The 18,132-nt window shown below is 34.0% G+C and overlaps 2 non-coding genes across 2 annotated transcripts; both read left to right on the top strand.

The window, feature by feature from the left end:
• The first annotated feature begins 12,559 nt into the window (after positions 1-12,559).
• On the top strand, positions 12,560-12,644 carry LOC121207121 (small nucleolar RNA R21). Its single transcript, XR_005902271.1, has one exon. It is a non-coding gene; the product is annotated as a small nucleolar RNA R21 (small nucleolar RNA).
• Positions 12,645-13,143: 499 nt separating this feature from the next.
• Positions 13,144-13,220, top strand: LOC121207110 (small nucleolar RNA R21). The gene has a single exon (XR_005902269.1). It is a non-coding gene; the product is annotated as a small nucleolar RNA R21 (small nucleolar RNA).
• Positions 13,221-18,132: the final 4,912 nt, after the last annotated feature.

The following is an 18,132-nucleotide window of genomic DNA, read 5'->3' as shown; positions in this document are numbered from 1 at the left end:
AATCGTGAGATACGAATTCGCGTTAAAATCTGTCCAATTGGTATTCATTCTTTTCCTAAGTATCGGGATTGACAACTCATCCCTTAAGGTTAACTTGATTACAAGTCAAAAAGTGCACGTTGGGTTGGAGTCGTGTTAGCTGACAGTTGGAGAAACGAGTCAGCCGTGCTGTATTCAGATCTCTAAGAACAAATCAAGGAAGAAGTGATCGAATTTAAACAACCCACGCGGTTGAAGCCGTTAATTCGAGTTGGATTCTTCGGAACGCAAGGTTGCCAGAATCTTGAACCGGGAACGCGTGTATCTCGATTAGATAATCGGTAAGGGTTAGTTTGTCGGTCATACCAGAACCAGCCACGATAGGAAGAATTGGTTGTTAGGATGTTCTTAATTGCTATAACCAACTTCTCGTTTGGAGGAAAAGATAAATTTTGAAGGATCGATTCTTGATACGAAATTTACCGAGTCTAAGGCTAAGGCTTATTTTATCTGCTTACACAAGTCTTAATTTATTTCCAGTTTACATTTATTTTTAATAGTAGCCAATCATTTATTTAAGTTGACTAGATTATTTACTTTCTTAAATATTCTCAAACCCCCCCCGATTTAATTGTTAATTTTTCGCAGGTACGTTTAGAGTCGTGAGCACAACTCTTGACACGACGCTTGACGCGACGAATATTTTGTTCATAAGTGGACATAAAAGTTGCGATATCCAATCCTTGTGGGCTCGACCCTACTACCACTCTTTGCTACAATTTAGAGTTATTTTTGTAGGAATTATTTTTGGTGGTTTCGGCGCCCATCAAATTTTGGCACCGTTACCGAGGATTGGAGATATTCCTTTAATTTCTGTTTGTTTTCCTTATGACCAGATCAGAACCGGGAACTTTAGAATTTGAACCAGAAATTGAGAAATTGGCCTGACAACTGATGAAAGAAGTCATTCGATGAGGTAAACGGCCAAATCTCGGATTCGAAACTATATCATATAGTGAAGAAATTTTCTCGTTTGACGAAACAAACGAGATGGCTGAACAGATGATACGCCAACTCGCTGTGGCACCGGATGAACAACAACCCTTGTTTTTAACCTATTCGACAGGAGGAACGCCGTTTGAATTGAAGTCTGGTTTGATCCATTTACTACCCACTTTCCGTGGATTACAAAACGAGAATCCGCACACCCGCCTTAAAAAATTCCATATGGTGTGCACAAGCATGAAGCCTCAGGGAGTAACGGGAGACCAAATCAAACTTTGTGCTTTTCCTTTCTCACTAGCCGACTCTGCTAGAGAGTGATTATTTTATTTACCACCGAGATCTGTCAACACGTGGTCTGACATGTCTTGTTTGTTTCTTGACAGGTTCTTCCCTGTAGCTCGAGCAGCCAAACTAAGGAGGGGCATTGTGGGAATATGTCAAAAAGACGCTGAACTGCTCTATGATTACTGGGAGCGATATAAAAAGTTGTGCACAAGTTGCCCACAATATGGACTGATTGAATAGTCACTCTTGCAGTATTTCTATGATGGATTACTCCCGATGAAAATGAAGATGATAAATGCTGCAAGTGGAGGGGCACTAGTTAATATGACGCCCCAAAGAGCGAGAGAGTTGATTTCAACAAAGGCTGCTAACTCTCAACAATTTCGATCGATCACAAAACCTACAAGACGGGTTTATGAGTTAAGTTCTTTATCTTTAGAAGATAAAATTGATATGCTAACTAATGTTGTTCAAACTTTTCTTACAGATAAGACGAGCCCAGTGCGGTTGTGTGAAATTTGCGCTAAGCCAGGCCATCCGATGGATTCATGTCCGATTTTACATGAGGATTCGACGGAACAAGCAAATTCTGTCGGGAACTTTCTAGGACCGCCTCAAAGGCGGTATGACCCCTAGTCGAACTCGTATAATATGGGGTGAAAAGATCACCCAAATCTTAGTTATGGGTCGAATCCACAGTTCAATCAACCGTTCCAACAAAGGCCGTCACAGAATCAACAGATATCACCCCCAAAGTCATCTTTGGAAACCATAGTGGAAAGGCTAGCTAATAGTATTGAGAAGTTTCAGCTAAAAGCTGAAATGCATTTGCAGGAGTTAAATAAGCAAGTGAGCAAGCTTGTGCTCACGGTTAGCCGTTTGGAGTCCTAAGGTAAGTTGTCGTCCCAAACTGAGCTAAATCCTCGACACAATGTAAGTGCTATAACATTAAGGAGCGGAAAGGTTTTGGAGCCCATACATGGCACGAGTCGTGCCTACTACTCTGGTCGAAATGAGAAGAAACTTGACACAGAGGCTCTAATAGAGTTAGCACCACAAAAGTTATTTGCAGTACCACCTCCGTTTCTTAGAAGACTTGTCCAATGCAAGAAGGAGTGAGACAAGAAGGAGATCCTCGACACGTTCCAAAAGGTGGAAATCAACATACCTCTTCTCAATGCGATTAAGCAGATCCCACGATACACAAAATTTCTAAAAGAGTTATGCAAAAGTAAAAGGAAACTTATGGGTAATGAAAAGGTAAGTGTCGGAGAAAATGTCTCCGACGTTTTGTAACGGAAAATACTGCCCAAATGTAAGGACCAATATATGTTTTTCATATATTGTAAAATAGGTAGTGTCGGTATTAAAAAAACAACATGTGACTTAGGCGCATCAATTAATGTTATGCCTTTTGTCAATTTATAAACTACTTAACGCGGGTCCTTTAAAGGAAACATGTGTGATTATTCAGCTTGCAGATAGATCCGTAGTGCATCCAGAAGGAGTGCTGGAGGATGTTCTTGTTAAGGTAAACAAGCTAATATTTCCTGCAGACTTCCACATTATCGACATGGAGGATGACGACTCGACTAATTCGTCTGAGATACTTCTTGGGAGACCATTCTTGAGTACCGTGTGAACAAAAATTAATGTTTGGAGTGGAACACTCACTATGGAATTTGACGGTAAAGTGGTTAGGTTTAGTGTTTATGAGGATATGGCACATCCCAATGATAAGTTACAAATCGTACCTTGCAGGAATGTAGATCTTGATGTTAATTAAGAGGAATTATCGATAATTCAAAAACCAATATGTGAAGTTGTCATGAAAGCCTCGAAATTAGATCTGAAACCATTTTTAGAACATACAAGGATTCTGACAGAGAATAATGCAAACTTGAACGGAGAAGCTCAAAGACACCTCAATCCACTAATGATAGGGGAATCTGGGAAGGGCTTCAAGGATAGTGGGCAAAGGTTGAAACTTTTCTACAAGAACATCCAAGTGCACAAGATGGAAAAATTAATTTTCAATGAGCCAAACGAATAACATTTATGGTCATCGAACTAACAACATTAAACAAAAGCTCTTTTTGGGAGGCAAACTAAAATTATTTTCATTTGTTAAATTTTAAGTTTTAGTAAGATTTAGTGTAGCACCCCAAACCCGACCCAGACGTTATGGTCGGATCCGACATGCCACATCGAAGCATTCAAAACATTTTATATTATTGATCCAGAAAAACTTACTTAGTGTTTTAAAAGATGATTATAGGTTAAAGTGGATGGAAGTTGTGCACCAGGTAGGAAACCGGAAAAGAGGAGGTGAGTCCATCGGACTGCTTAAGTACCAAGCTCCCTTCAGATCCAATCCTAGACATGCACACCGCCATTGCCACACCTTAACGTCATGTATATTTCTAGGAAATCGATTTGATTAAGTCTTTTTTAGGAAAAGTGATTAATTTTGGAAAATACTTTCATTGCGGAAGCTTTGCTTGTCATTGTGACATTTTGAAATCAATTGTTGTTTTTGAAAACGCGCCCTAAAGCTTTCCAACTTCAACAGTTAAAATAAGTAATACTTATCTTAGTAACACATATTAACACCATCAAAAATAATTAAGCGGCCTTATTACATTTAAAAACCCAAAACTTCAAACATAAAAAAAAAGGATGTCCAGTTCACCAGAAGAAAATCAAACTTTCAGAACGGGTGGCCACTCCGAATTCCCTCACAGCTCCAAGCCCACTATGGTTGGGGATTACCTACGTGGATGAAAATAAAAGGGGTGAGTTTGGGGAAACTCAGTGTGTAAGGAAAACCCATTCAAAACCCAAGTCAGCTAAGCCTATTGGGCCTAAGCCCATTTAGGTAACAGTGGTACTGGACCAGAGCCCTTTTCATATTACAATAAACTGGGCCTTAGCCCCTTATTCAGATAACAGTATGGCCCATAGGCCCATTTCAAAATACATGCAACATCAATAACATATGCAAACCCATTTGGGGAGACTACTCAACCCACCAACCACTACACTCCACCCGTACCAACCCTACACTTCATGTGGGGAATAGCTCAACCCACCCAACCCAACACTCCACAGTTGCAGCCTTGCTGCTCAGTTAACAGTAAATTGAGGCAAAGCCTCCAGTACGTGGACAAGCCACTTTCAGTACTTCCTCCGTCAATATCCCAATCCCATGCATCAGATAATAACAACATGGCATGCAGTAAATAACAACAATCAAACATGCATTTAGGTCAATTTAACCCTAGGGGTATTTTGGTAATTTATCTACTAGGGGTAAAACTGTAAATTTTCTACTTTTAAAGGTATTTCAGTAATTTATCTATTTTAGGGTTTTTCATGCATATTCGTACTTTTCACGTACTAACAGAATCACGTACCGAGTGTTCTTACCGAATTGGGCCCGTTGGCCCATCATTCCAATTTTGGCCCATTAAGCCCAAAAATATCGAGGGCACAGAAATCATACACTTTGCAGTCCAAATTTTGCAGTCCAAATTTTGCAATTTACCAAAAACATTAATCGATTTACCTCACGAGCATTCGCACACTCGCAAATCTACAAAATACCGGTTTTCGGCATTTCGGCTTTTCGACTTTTGCCGATCCAGACTAAGAAAGAGGGTGTTAGTTACACACCTGTTTGCGACGATATACTGACGAGATCCACACACGAACCACCTACAATTGGATTAATAACACGTTAATCTAACTATTCAAATACAAACTACTTATTAACCCCTTACAATATTCGGCCAACCACACCTACAGATCATAGTAAGCTTATAAGAAATCAATAAGCAACTCATTAACAAATTTTTGTCAATGTTTACCACATAATCATAATTTCACTGCAAGCTGTCTTCCTGAGCAACAGTCACTAAATCATTTATAACTGGAGCTACGAAACTCCAAATCAAGTGCCGTTAATTTTCCCTAAAAATAGACTCATATATCTTATATCCATAAAATTTTCAAATTTTTTGGTTTCGCCAATCAATACCAGATTTTTCTCAAAGTTTCGCATGTTTCACTGTTTGACTAACCTGACCACTCTTCATTACGAATCAAATTTCTCATTGTAAAGAATTCAAAATATGTTCTCGTTTATTCCATTTGAAACTAGACTCATTATGCTTTAATTACATAATTTATGCAGCATCTAACTCATCTCCCACAATTTATGGTGATTTTCCAAAGTCACGTTACTGCCGCTGTCCCAAGCAGATTTATTACCAAATCACTCTTTCACACATAACTTGCATGCATGTTTTTTTTTTAAACATGTATATCACCAATCAATCATCACATATCTATGATTTTACTTAAGTATAATCTCCATTTCATCATTTTAAAGCACAACATATTAGCCGATTTTTCCCCTTAGCATCTAAGCACATGCATGCTCATTTGTTTGGCTCAACTTCACATATCTTCCATTTTTCATCAAAAGAACATGAAACAACAACCATTTCCCTCATTTTAATTCATGACCAAATGCTCACAACACAACCAAAAACCAAAATATGCTTCAAGAGTTAAGGTAGAATCAAGAAGAACTCATGAACATCAAGATAGAAGCAAACTACCATGAACTTACCTTCAATTTTCTTCCCCAAGTGACCAAACATTCAAGAGCTTTCTCCTCTCCTTTCTCTTCTCTAACTTTAGGCTATGATGAACAAAGATGGACAAAACTTTGTTCTTTTCATGCCTTTTTCTTTTAATAAAATTTCATATTTCATCCATTTAATTCTTTAATACAAAAGACATGAAATTTCAATCATGGAACATTTACCTAATCCATTATCATGAAACATTTACCTAACTCATTATCATGGAACATTTACCTAACCCATTATCAATTTGTATCAATTTGTACCATAAATTATGGATATCAAGTGCACATTTTGTCTACAACAACATGATGGCTGGCCACTTCATGTAAAATGGGAGGTTTGTCATGCAAATCCTCCTATTTTGCACTCCTATTTATTTGGCCACTTCAATTTAGCCTATAGCATTTTCAAAATTTTCACATAGGTCCTATTTCATAATTTCACTCACAAATGACAAAATTAAAGCATGAAATTTTGCCAACATTCACAGAATTCCCGAAAATTGAGGCGTTACATTTAGGGTGTAAATAATTAAATTTTTATTTAATCCAATGAATTTGCTATTTTCAAGAACGAAATGAAGGTTATGAATTTTTCCAAAAGTCGGATAATGATGGTGGCGTGGGCGCACCGTGCTAAATGCTAACAATTATTTCCCAACGCTGACAACATCATTAGAAACACATGGGGAGTATTCTTAACCTTTCTCTTTGCTTGTTGCTTAAGTTACTGTCCTTTATTTCATATAACACATGCTTGAGGACAAGCATAAATTAAGTAGGGGGTTGAATTGGTAAGTAAATATGCATGATTTTTGCTGCATGTCTCTCTTTTGTATGTGTTCAATCTTACGTTGAATTCATTCGATAGTTTATTTGACATTGAGCCTTTAATCTCACACTTAGTCAATTTGGACAATTGGGTAAATTTTTTATTTTAAATGTTCAAGTGTATAGATTAGTCGACATTTGTGTTTTAAGGTTGATATATGTAGCTAGATTTTTCGTATAAATTGATTTTTGGAAAAATATTTTCTTGTGCATAAATAAATTAATAAAATAAAAAAATTTAAGGCTCAAGTTATGAGTGAATTTTTGAAAATGTGACCGAATTTAGTAATCGGGGTAAGGTGCTTGGGTTGTCAAGGTGCTTGGGTTGTCATCTTATCTCGTGTAAAAAAGTTCTAGTGACAAGTCGGTAACTTACAAACATTCCGCTAACCGAGCCTTTAAAAGTTAAATAAATAAATGTTGATAAAAGAATAATAATAAAGACTGTTTGAACTAAGTAACTGGGATAGGGTAGTTGAGTTGTCATCCTAGTTCGCATAAAAAGGTTTGACTATGTCTAAAATTTTTTACTAATGCTTAGTCAATTAACAATGCCTTACAAATTATTAGATTCAAACTCAATTTGATGAAATTGTTTAGTCCACATATTTCAATTCTATAACACTTGTTGATCAAACGATATATTCTGGATATTCATTTATTTTTTCCTATGTTGTTTGCATTGATTGAGGATGCGGAAAAGAGGCTCAATTTTTAATAAATTATAGAATGAATTCTAATGTTTGAAGGAACAATATGCTTGAGGACAAGCATGAGCTAAGTAGGGGGATTTGATAAACATATTAATTTGCATTTTTTTGTGTTTAATTTGGTTTATTTTTGAACTGAACCCTGCTAATTAAGTGCTTTATGATTTAATCTTGTCAGGGATGCAATTAGTCAAAAACAAGCTAAAAAGGGCCAATTTGAAAGATAATCATTGAAATGGGGCCAAATCAAAAAGGTGGAGGAAGCCAATGACATATCAAATATTTTGACTTTGTAAAAACCAAAAATAGGAAAATCTTATTTTATTTTATTTATTTTTATTTTATTTTTGATTTTATATTAAATTAGTTTAGGCTAAATTTAGTAAACCTCATGTATATAAATAAAGGCTTTATGTTCTTAGGAAATCATCCATTAATTCTGTATTCCTACTTTAAATTGGAATAGAATTATTCTTCCCTTTTCTTTCAAGTTGACGTGAGCTACTACCATTTTCATTTGAATTTTGCTTGCTTTTATAAAATTGGGCTAATTGCCTTCCAAGTCCTTTTCATTCCCCAAAATTTTCAATTATCATCAACCTACCTTTCTAAACATACAAAGCATGATTAATTGCATGCTTAACTAAATTTCATCTTAGCTTTAGGCTGGTGTTCTTTCCGGTCGGGAATCGCGAGATATGAATTCATGCTAAAATCTGTCCAATTGGTATTTATTCTTTTCCTAAGTATCGGGATTGACAACTCATCCCTTAAGGTTAACTTGATTACAAGTCAAAAAGTGCATGTTGGGTTGAAGTCATGTTAGCTGACAGTTGGAGAAACGAGTCGGTCGTGCTGTATTCAGATCTCTGAGAACAAATCAAGAAAGAAGTGATCGAATTTAAACGACCCATGCGGTTGAGGTCATTAATTCGAGTTGAGTTCTTCAGAACGCAAGGATGCCATATGTAAGACCCCTCACCCGTATCCAACGTCGGGACAGAGTTCGAGGCGTTACCAGACTTAAACAATCACAACACGCAAAACCGGGCCACAAAATTTTGTCCAAAATTGAAACATCTTAAACAGATACACATCATCCCTTATACAGGCCTTCGAAGCCTATAACATACATTGGGGTGGTTTTGGAGTAAACCAAGAACTTTGAAAATCTATGGGCAACTTAACTAATTTTCTTACTTCGGAGAGTCACACGCCCGTGTGGATTGGGCCGTGTGGTCACACACGTCCGTGTAGTTTGGGATACGCCCGTGTTCTATGCCCATGGAGCTCTTTGTCCATTTGGTCATGAACAAGTTAGGGTCACACGGCCAAGGCACACGCCCGTGTGCTTAAGCCGTGTGTCACACATGGCCTAGTCACACGCCCGTGTATCTATTCGTGTGGACAATTTCAAGGCTATTTTCTAAGCCAATTGTCACCCTTAATTACCTACATACACCTATACATTTGCATAGCAATTGACATGGCATATTTGAGTAATTATATATTTACAATCAAGACACAAGCATGGCATTCTTACAACAACACATAACATCATAGCATACAAGCATATGCACATCACCAATATCAGACATAACATGAATAGCTAGATTTATAAGTCAGAATCATTAGCTCACTAAAGACCAATATATTTGGCCAAATTATAATAACATATGTTATAAAACTAGATCCATATACATGCCACTCACTTGATAATTCTAGCATATGTGTTTATACTCTCAAGGTGTTGGCTTGATAGTGTGATGCTGCCTCCAACGATCTCCAACCCTGAACTAACCTAACAACACTAAAAGAAATGAAAATGAGGGCGTAAGCTTTACGCTTAGTAAGCTCGCATGAAATAATAATAAGCAATTTACTAACACGCTTTCTATAGTAAAACTAACCAAATTGTACATTTACACATGTTCTAGTTAAGCTGCTTTCTTGAGTCACAGTCACTAAATCATTTATATCTGGAGTTATAGAACTCTAAATTAATATCCGTAAATTTTCCCAGAAACTAGACTCATATATCTTTCCAGCATAAAATTTTTAGAATTTTTGGTCCAGCCAATAAGTACAGTTTATTATTCAAATTCTCCCTTGTTTTGCAGTTCGACAGCTTCTACTTTTTTTCACTAAAATTTATTTATCTAATAGTACGAGACTCAGATAAAGTTCCCATATTTTCTCCTGAAAGTAGACACATTAAGGATTTTATTCATATGATTTCTAACTCATAATTATTTTTGTATAATTTCTAGTGATTTTCCCAAGTCAGAACAGGGGATTTCAAACTCATTCTGACTCTACTTCACAAGAATTCAAGTATCTCATAATATAAAATTCTTTTGCTTACACCGTTTCTTTTATGTGAAAATAGACTCATTAAGATTTAATTTCATATATTATTCAGCCTCTAATTCGACTTCCACCATTTATGGTGATTTTTCAAATTCAGGCTACTGTTGTTGTTCAACATTGTTTCGGTGCAAAAATCACAATAGCTATCATAATTCCATTGTCACATTGATCATGGACTCCTTATTTCATAAATCTCATATTTAATTACACAATGTAAGTTAACATGAACACAATTCATAATCATAAGCATGAGGATGATTCATCTTTCAAATCTTTTCACTTGTTTATCATGTATACACATATATATGCCTGAATTCGCTTACTCATCATTTATCACATTTCAATAAGGCATCACTTATGAGTATAATGTACGTACCTATACATATCCATAGCATATCAATTAACTTTACCTTTATCACCACGTCCATCTCGGGACTTTCATCGCATCATTCATTATGATACCCGTTGAATTTCCGATAGACCTTTCCTTTTCCAGTTGTACACTCGAGGTGTACGTTTCTTTCCGAGTGGTACACACAAAGTATCACTTTCCTTTTCATATGATATACACAAAGTATACCTTCCCTTTTTCATATGGTATACACAAAGTATACCTAACCTTTTCAAATGGTATACACAAAGTATACATTTCTTTTTCAAATGGTATACACAAAGTATACCTAACATTTTCAAATAGTATACACAAAGTATACCTTTCCTTTCCAAATTTGATAGCCGAAGCTATCCCTTTTTACATTTGATAGCCAAAACTATCCCTTTTCACATTCGATAGCCGAAGCTATCACTATTCACTGATCAGGTAGCTGGAGCTACCACTTTTCACTAATCAGGTAGCCGAAGCTACCACTTTTCACTGATCAGGTAGCCGAAGCTACCACTTTTCACATTGTACACACAAGGCGTACATTTCCTTTTCATAATTAGATCAAAAGATTATCCTTTAGGGACAACCTTTATTGCAACATATGCAAGATCTCATATTCTCGGTAATCACCAATTTCTTTTAAATATCATATCCCATCAAATTTCTATTAACATCAAATTCAATACAATTATAACAAATTATATTTCATGTATATCAATAATATCATGAATAATAGGCTTATTAAATCACGTGAACTTACCACGGATCCAGAAATGGCAATTTACCATTCTAGCCCATAACATTGTATTTTCTTGATTTAAGCCCAAATCACAATTTCCTTGATTATTAAGCTTGGAAGCTTGACCAAACCCTAACCATGGCTGCTATTGGTACATTCTGTTGTAACAAGAAGAAAGGTACACATTTGGAGTTTAAAATTTGTCTTTTAATTCATTTTACCCCTAAATGACCAAAATGTCTTTTTTACTATTCTTTCAAATTTGACCCAACCAAGGCCATTTTTGTCCAACAAGTTATACAATGGTTTAATTATCATTTAAGCACCTTCCATTTAAAATTTCATGACAATTAGACACCTCTAACATGTAAAACTCAACTTTTGCACTTTTTACAATTTAGTCCTTTTTACTAAATTGAGTGCCCAAACGTCGAAATTTTCAAACGAAATTTTCACAAAATCATTTCGCGAAATTGTAGACCATAAAAATATAATAAAAATTAAATTTTCCTCATCGTATTTGTGGTCCCGAAACCACTGTTCTGACTAAGCCCAAAATCGAGATGTTACACCAGGATCTTGAATCGGGAGCACGTGTATCTCGGTTAGATAATCGGTAAGGGTTGGTTTGCAAGTCATACTGGAGCCAGCTACAAGAGGAAGAATTGGTGGATAGGACGCTGCTATAACCAACTTAACGTTTGGAAGAGAAGATAAATTTTCAAGGATCGATTCTTGATACGAAATTTATCGAGTCTAAGGCTAAGGCTTATTTTATCTGTTTACAAAAGTCTTAATTTATTTCCAGTTTACATTTATTTTTAATAGTAGTCAATCGTTTGTTTAAGTTGACTAAATTATTTACTTTCTTAAATATTCTCAAACTCTCCCGATTTAATTGTTTATTTTTCGCAGGTACATTTGGAGTCATGGGCACGACTTTTGTCACGACACTTGACTCGACGAATATTCTGTTCATAAATGAATACAAAAGTTGATTACGATATCTAATCCCTGTGGACTCAACCCTACTACCACTCTTTGCTACAGTTTAAAATTATTTTTGTAGGAATTATTTTTGGTAGTTTTGATGTCTATCAAATTTTGTTCTCAAAATATTTTTTCACAGTACTTTCAAAAACACTTTTTAAAAACGTTGCTAAATTAGCCATGAGTATCATATGGATTGAGTCCAACTTGGACTAATTGGTCTAACATTTGCTGCCTACCTTAAGCTTTTCTTTGGTTGGTACCAAAATTTCTATGCTAACCAGGTTTTGTTGGGCTAGAAAAGGCTAACAATGGCTTCCATCCACCTAAGCCCAGCCAAATACATCATGCCATGGCTGATTGTAATTTGATTATATATTGAGGACAAATTAGGCAATTTGAACTTATCATCTTATTCTATTAAAGCAACCAAAAGCCCTAATCTTTTATTTCCCAAACCCTTATTGTAGCATTCTCAGTTGCCATCACCTGTTTCCTCTTCTTCTTTTTTTTTTTCCAGAAATTTTCAGATGCGTTGATTATGGGATAAATATCATTTTCTTTATCAACAATGTTGTGTTTTTGTTTGTTTTTCTTGGGCATTTATTGCTTATCCCTATGAGGAATTAATCCGAAGAAATAAATTAATAGTGGACCAATTTATTTCCATTGAGGACTATCCAATTCCGAGGGATTTTTTTTTCTTCTGCAGATTTTCTCCTTTTTTTTGGCAAATTCTAAGTAAGATTTTATTTTTGCATCTAAATGATGGATATTTTTCATGTTAAAAGTAGCCTGATTATGTTGATGATAATACCGTTTCTGATAGATGCCCCATGCTTACCCTTTTCTGGGTTTTCTTTCATTTATTGATTAAAAAAGTTTCATTTTAAAAAAATTTCTTTAATAAAATAAAATTTTTTACATTGATCAATTTAATATCCCAATGGTGAAGTTCTATTTGATCTTAAAAGTTGATAGGCCTGAATAGCTTTGATGAATAGATCTTTTTGAGGGACTTTTTTTCGTTCAGTTTCATCTCCTTTTTTTTTTTTTGAAGATTATTGGTGTTCTCTTGCTCTGTTCTTTAAATCAAGCATTTCTTACGTTTTCTAATTAGTTTAATCTAATTATATTTAGCAATATGCTTCTTGAGGAGATTATTTTTTTTTTTAAATTATTGAAATTTGACTTGCAACCTTATGAAGAACAATATTAGGAAATAAAAGTAGTGGACTGATATCCATTGATGAGCAATGAATCTGAGGGATGCATACTCATAGTTTATTAGAAAATGGAAAATTTCTATTTTGGTATTCAATATCTTTCCATTGTTTGCATGCTTAAAGCTTGGATTCACATCTTCTTGATGTCCTTGAAACTGTTTGTGTTTGTAAACCTGTGAAAAAATGTATTTGGATTAAGTACTTGGTTCTTAGCCTGTCTTTTTATGTGCTTTTTAATAGATTTCTTCTGTAATTGATCTTTAATATTGTGCTGCCTTTTCAGTCCTAGCTGATTTGCAATAGCAGGTGTGTTCTTTAAGGTCTTTAAGCTTTGATGATTACCTTGTTAGCATTGAGGATTGGGGTTTTTTATTATTTGCCTGTTGATTACTGCTGTATGTTGAGGTCTAATCAGCTTAATTTCGAATGAGTTTGTTCTCTGTGTTTTGCTAACAGGCTGTAGGTACAAACAATCTTTAAACATATTGGATTTTGCTCAAAGAGTATTGATTCTCTGAAGAATTGAAGAGAAAGAATGGTGGCAGTGAAATTGGAATTAACCAAAGAGTAGAAAGCAGAGCTCAAGATCCATGGCTTCTGTTCTCCGAGATTGGAGAAGTTTTTTCCCATGTATGAAGATTTTTTAAAATGCGTAGTCTGAAATAGGAATATTGGTTGAAGCAAATGTACAAGAAGCTTTAACTTTGTAATTTGTCATCTTGCAACTTATATAAGCAACAAAAGCTGTTTTTCTTTCTTGCTATAAAATGGTTGAACTAACTAAATTCACCAAAAAGGGTAGCATCAAAAGCATGTCAATTTCAATGTCTCTGCTTAGGCAACTGATCCTTAAATTCACTTCTAATGGATGATCAAATATTTGCCAAAAACAAATGGTTAATTAATCCAAATTAACCCAACCATTAGTTACTAATGACTTAACCTCCCTAGCTGCTTTCATTTTACCAAGCAGTGTCTCCAGTTTGCATATACGTGCTTCGAGATGTAGCCATGATTGTTCATTTGGACAAGCATTACCGTAAATTGCAGGTACGATTGATGCGCCATGTGCATCCTCCTCTGCTCCAAGTGTTGTTATCAGCTCACATCTTGGAAGCTCATTATCTGCAACTGAACATTGACCTGATGAGTTCTCTAAAGTATCTCTTCTGTCAATATTGCCAAACTTCTTATTGGGTTTCGACATTTTTGATATTGTAAGTTGATCTTCATCGTCGGAATCCAAAGAAAGACTTCCAGGATGACTTGCTGAATGATTCCCACCCATTGTTACAGTCACTTTATCTTCAACAAAATCTCTGGCATCAACAATATCCCTTACTTCCACCATATTGCATTTGGAAGGAAAACCAGGAGGAAATGGAGGGTTAATTTTATCTTCAGTAATAGAACTTTTGGGGATAAAACCAGGAGGAACTGGTAAAGCCACATTCAGCTTATCTCCATTAAAAGAACCATTGGATTACAGCATATTTCCTTTGGGAGGAAAACCAGGAGGAAATGAAGAATTATTAAGTTCCTTCTGAATTACAAAATCAGGCTTTAACTTGGACAGAGAGCTAGATGAAGTACTTTCATTCTTAACTTCAGTGTCTACTTCTGAGCCAATTGTTATCGATGAGCTTCGAGCTACAAAACCTGCATTACAAACTTCCTTCTTCTGTTTTGGATATATTGGTAACTGCTTAAATTTTATCATTGGAGAACCATGATCAGAACTGGCACTGCTACCAGGTCGAGTTAGGGACGACGTATGGGTTCCCACTCCATTAAACTTCTTTGGCATTGTCTTAAAACCACTGTAAGTATCATCTTCTCTAGGCCGCTTCAAGCACTTCGGAATCAATTTTAAACCTTTGAACATATCAGTTTCATTAATTCCCATTGTTCCATTTGGTGTCATTTTGAAGTTTGTGGAGCTTCTTTGCTTTAGTAACACATCTATACTTTCTTCTTGCAGAATCAAGACCGATTGCTTCCACCAATTCGAGTATTTAGCAGTGACACCTCCCTTGAAAAGCTTGGAAGGAATGTACAACTTCCCACCACCAACGGAATTATTGTAATTGGACCATGCGATCTCAGGACTATCATTTGATCGGGGAACACTACAGGGAATATCTTGATCCATTCCGAATTGCAATGCCAGTCTATGCGGAAGCTACTGCTCTATACATTCTAGTCCAACCAGCTCCGAAGCCCTCAAGCATTGAGCAAACGACAGCAATTCATCGTCTAAACTCAAATCAACTGATATCCACGTTGCTGTATCTCCATAAAACTTACCACCATTAACGTAAGGACGCCAATCAAACCGTTCCTTGCTTGAGTCTAGAACTGACCTCACATCTTGCACTTTGCACTTCACGTCATGCCATAAAGCCAACCTTGGATCGCCATAAAGCGTCTAATAAACCAAAAGGGGCCCAGATAATGTTAGTGCCCTTAGCCCGAAGGCCAAGAAAAAATAATGGGCCCTATTGTGAGCTGTAATAATAGCAGTAGGAATGTGTATAAATACTCAATGTGTTTCTCTTAATACAACACAAGAGAATATTATTCAACACTAATGTTTAATTAATACTAAGTTACACTATGTGGTCTAATTATAATATGAGAAGACAACTTATATTAATAGATAATCTAAAAGTCCATAGTCTAATAAAAATTGAGCAAATTGATTGAAAAACTATTATGTCGTTTATTAAGTCAAATTGAGGAGATGCCTTGTCTTGAATATTGAAGGGGGTGACTGTTAAAAGATTGAGATATAGATGTGATTGTTTGGACTGACAATATATCAGACAGGACCCAAGTTTTGTTGAATTTGTCCTAAATCCATTTATGAATTTATTCACTTGTGATGTTTTTAGTGTTACAAACCTTAATTTTGAGTGAATGATGGACTATGTATGCGTGACTTGTATATTTTGATGTATTAAAATCGTGAGTTTAAATGATTAAGGAATTGAAAGCTTGTTCGTCGGGTATAAGACTTCTACATGATGTAGTATCATTCCACAATAATGGAATCATAGCCCTATAAGGTTAAATGATATAATCTCATTGGCATTACATAGTTGTTGAAAAAGAAATGTGGTCACGAAATGATTTGATTACTAATTGTTAGTAATTAACTTTTCATGAAAGAAGATAATTGTTACAAAGAGATAAAATATGATCATATTTGATGAATAGATTTAATCCAAAGATATAAGGATATCCTATTAGAGCAACACATTTATGACATGATCATAAGAGGGAGTTTAATCATGACACTATAGTATAATGACTCCATGATTAGATTGTAATTAATAGGCGAATAACTAGAGCTTAATTACACATTATTTTATCCCTAATTATATATGTCACTGCACATAAAACTGTTGTTATAGAATGAATAAAAACAATAAAACAAGAGAATCACATGTATAACTATTCACAATAAATATATTTTTTCACTAAATAAAAAAATAACTTAAAATTAAATTAATTTCTTTAAATTATTATTTTTAATTTAATTAATTGTAATTAAATAATTGAATAAACCCAAGTAAACATTTTACTCGCCCTTAATTATCAGTGACAATTTCAATTTTTTTTACTAGTGACAAACGTAACATGCAAAATCTAACAATAATTGAAAGCATCACTGACAGTGATAGTAATTATTATAGTCTTTTATTAGTTGCATTTTTAATATTAAAGAAATATTTGTATTATATTTAGCTTTAAAAAACAAATTTCTAATCTTAAAATCATAATTAATCGAAAATCCTTAAAACTAAAAAATTCTCCTTTATACTTGATTAAGTATAAGATCAACTAAACTATTTAAGCTTAGCTTAGGAATGCTTCTCAAAAATATTTTTGGGAAAAAATTAAAATTTTTAGCTTTTAAAAAAATATTTTTGAGCTAATTTTTAGTTTAAAAAATATTTTTTCTCTAAAAAATAATTTATTTTAGAATACTTTTATCTAAAAATACTTTTTTATCCCAAAAATGTTCTCTTAAAGTAATACTAAATACACCATTACTCAATTACTAGGACAATTTCAATTACCATTACTCAATTACTAGGACAATTTCAATTTCTCTTTTTTCTAAGGTGACAGTGGATAACATGAAAAATCTAACAAAAACTGAAAGCAACACTATCAGTGATGATTGTTTTATAAGTTGTATTTTCAATTTTTATATATAAAACAAATATTTTTATTAATATATATTACAATTACAAATTTCTAATTTCTAATTTCAAAATCACAAATTTTTATTGGCGCATGGTTTTTGGTGGCCAGCTGGTTTTGTTTGTTTTATCGAGGTACTTTTTTACTTTTTCTTTTAGATGAACGGTCGGCATTCTTTTAAAAAAATTGAAATAAATTTTTAAAAATAAAATATTTATTTTGAATATAACTATTATAAAGTAAAAATATACATTTAAATGATGTTAAAGTTTATTAATATTATGAAATATAAATTTTAAAATTTTTTAAGTAATTAGTATGAATTGTTTGTAAAATTTAATTTAAATATATAAATTATATTTTAAATATTAAAAAAATTATTAACAATTTCAAATATATAATATCATATATTTGAAATAAATTTCAATAAAAAAATAATTGTATACATAATATAAATATTAAGTAACATTCATTGGATTATAAATGAAGATTAAAAATGTAATTTAACTTCAAAATATTTTTTCCTAAATGCAAATACAATAAATTTTAACTTTGTATTTAAGTTGAAACTAGCCTTTCAAAAATACTTTAGATTTTAAAATTAAATTTTTATGATTTTTTTATAAAAATAATATTAAAAAATTAATTAATTAATTAAAAAAAATAGGATAAAGAATAAATTAATTATGAAAATTGAGTATTTGATACAGTAATTTCGAGTACCGCTTGATACATTGGCGACATCA

This window comes from Gossypium hirsutum, chromosome A01 (genome assembly GCF_007990345.1).
Source record: "Gossypium hirsutum isolate 1008001.06 chromosome A01, Gossypium_hirsutum_v2.1, whole genome shotgun sequence".
In the NCBI taxonomy this organism is placed as follows: domain Eukaryota; kingdom Viridiplantae; phylum Streptophyta; class Magnoliopsida; order Malvales; family Malvaceae; genus Gossypium; species Gossypium hirsutum.
Note: the sequence above shows the minus strand (reverse complement) of the source record. Positions and strands in the feature narration are given on the sequence as shown.